We start from the raw sequence: 2,612 nt of genomic DNA, 5'->3' as shown, positions 1-2,612 counted from the left end.
ATCCAATGACGCACTGAGTGCTTAAAGGCCCAGTATCAAGTGATTTACTTTTATCATCTCAATAACAATCCTGTGATGCAGGTACCATCTGTATCCAGTTTTACAGAATGGGAAACAGGCTCAGAGAAATGAAACGACTCAGTGAAGGCCATACAATAACAAGTGATAGAGGCAGGATTCAAACTCAGGTCTTGTTGGCTCCAAGCCCCCATGCTGTGTGCTTGCGCTGTCCATCCACTACACAGCCTCCAGCATCCTTTGCTGTCTTGTTCCTCACTCCATGAAGCCTTCTCCCAATTAGTAGATTAGTCATGTGTTGACACTTCTAGTCTCAGTCTAATGGCTTGTTTATTTAACTGATGGATGCTGCTCCCCATTTGAGGCCATTAGCATTTAAACAAAACAAAACAAAACTGTTGAGCCTGGCAAAGTGACACTGTGTTTACTATTTTTCTCCCAGTGTTAATGTGAGCATTTTCCAAATATGTATTTTGATGTGCTAACAGTCCCAAAAGAGAACTGTAGAACAGTTTAGTATTTCTCATGCAGTTCCAGTTCCGCGCCCCTTCATCTTCTTGGTGTGCAGGAGACATCTTGGTTAGTTGGGGCAAGAGGGATGGTGACAGTCTCAGCCTGTGTAATCAGGTGGCACCGGAAGTGGGCTGGGAAGGCAGGCTCTGACCTTGGGGACTAAGCCCTGGAGTATTGCCCCTCCACTCTAAGGGAGGGGATTTGGTATTTCTGTCCATGACAATAAGAAGGTCTGTGCCAAGGGCAGAATAGGAGGCTGGGCAATCCCGAGGCATCTCTGCCTGAGTCTCTTGACACTGTCTAATTGTTACTGTGTCAATTTCTGCCAGCGTCACTGACTCTGTCCATTTAGAGCAGGCTGGCTTGGGCAAAGACAGGGTAGGTCTGAGGAAGGACACAGAAGACCCATACTCTTGGGCGCTGGGGGTCTGAAGTGGGCAGGAAGTTGAACTAAGTGTAAAGTGACTGGGTTACAAATAAGCTGCTGAAAGTACAGGGTGAATCTTGCATCCATAAATGGGAGCAAGGAGCCCTTCCACTGTCCCCCTCCCCTGGGGCAATTGCTGTTGATGGAGTCCAGTGTGTTTGCAGCCTCCCTCTTCTGACAGCATGGGGTTCAGCTCGACCTTGGGACAAACAGATGAAGAGCCACAGGTTTCATCCTTATATGGGACAGTTTACTTCACACTGAGAAAAACCTGACTACTTTGTCCCTCCCAGCTCCTGTTGCAAATTTTTTATTTTTTGTTTTGTTTTTTGGAGACAGGGTCTCACTAGGTAGTTGAGACTGACCTGGAACTCACTATGTAGCCCATGCTGGTCTCGAACTCACAGTGATCCTCCTGCCTTAGCCTTCTGAGTGCTGGAATTACAGGCGTGCACCACCACGCCTGGCTCCTGTTGCAAATTGAACTTCAAGTCCAGAGCTATGGATCCCTGCGAACCCATTCTCAGTACTGGACAGTCACATTGTTCATTGTGTTCTGATGGTGATTACAGCCACATCTGGCATTGGCAAATGTGCCTTCAATTGGGAATGAGCAAAGGCAGCTTCATAGTTTCCTAAAGGACTCCTCCAGACCAAGAGGCATGCGCCTGCCTCTTGCAGTCCCATCAGTTGCAACATGCACTGATGTCCTGTTCCTCTGGGCATCATGCTGTGCCTGGCACGAGCTCGTAATCCTGATCAGGGTCCTGGCCCTTGAGAGTTTACAACCTTAAGCCACACAATAATAACACAGATCCCAAAGGCGGGCAGTTAACAAATACATCTACTTATCCGCCAATCACAAGGGATCCATTGAGAGAGCCGCTGTGAGGAACGGAGGCCCCCTTCAAAGAGCTTCCAGTCTGGTGAGTAAATAGATTAAGACGGGACGGAGGGCTTGGGAGAAGAGGTTCAGGTGAAGGAATACGGTTAACGAGGGCATCTTGGCTTATCAAGTAGACTTTTTAAAAAAAGTTCCTACTGGCATGTGGCTGGGTTTTCTGTGTATGTACTTGGGTTACGTCCCTCTTTTGGGGTGGAGGGATTAGTTCCAGCCCTCCAGCCGCGGGGTCCATACAAAAGGCCAGAAGCAGAGTCGCTCTGCGGGCATGGTGGGATCTCCGGGCAGGGGAGGCAGGGGCCAAGGCCCTAGGTGTAGGCTTGCCCTTTCTCCTTGGGTGGCCAGGGCGTGTCACTAGCCTTTGCCACCTGGGGTTTGACCATCCTCAGCTGAAGACCCTCAAGGCTCGGGTATTTTCAGGACAATCCTCCCAACCTCAACCTCGCCCTGCCAGGTGCCAGTCCCAGATTCGTGAAGCGCACTGAAGGCAGAGGCAGGGGCCAAGGCCCTAGGTGTAGGCTTGCCCTTTCTCCTTGGGTGGCCAGGGCGTGTCACTAGCCTTTGCCACCTGGGGTTTGACCATCCTCAGCTGAAGACCCTCAAGGCTCGGGTATTTTCAGGACAATCCTCCCAACCTCAACCTCGCCCTGCCAGGTGCCAGTCCCAGATTCGTGAAGCGCACTGAAGGCAGAGGGGTGGGTCGGGACCCTTAGGAGGCTCCGGGTAAAGTCGACCCCGTCGGTCAGGTCGCCG

The sequence above is a fragment of the Fukomys damarensis genome, unplaced genomic scaffold, assembly GCF_012274545.1.
Source record: "Fukomys damarensis isolate Sample0158 unplaced genomic scaffold, DMR_v1.0_HiC HiC_scaffold_39, whole genome shotgun sequence".
Classification (NCBI taxonomy): Eukaryota; Metazoa; Chordata; class Mammalia; order Rodentia; family Bathyergidae; genus Fukomys; species Fukomys damarensis.
This window is presented reverse-complemented; position numbering follows the sequence as displayed.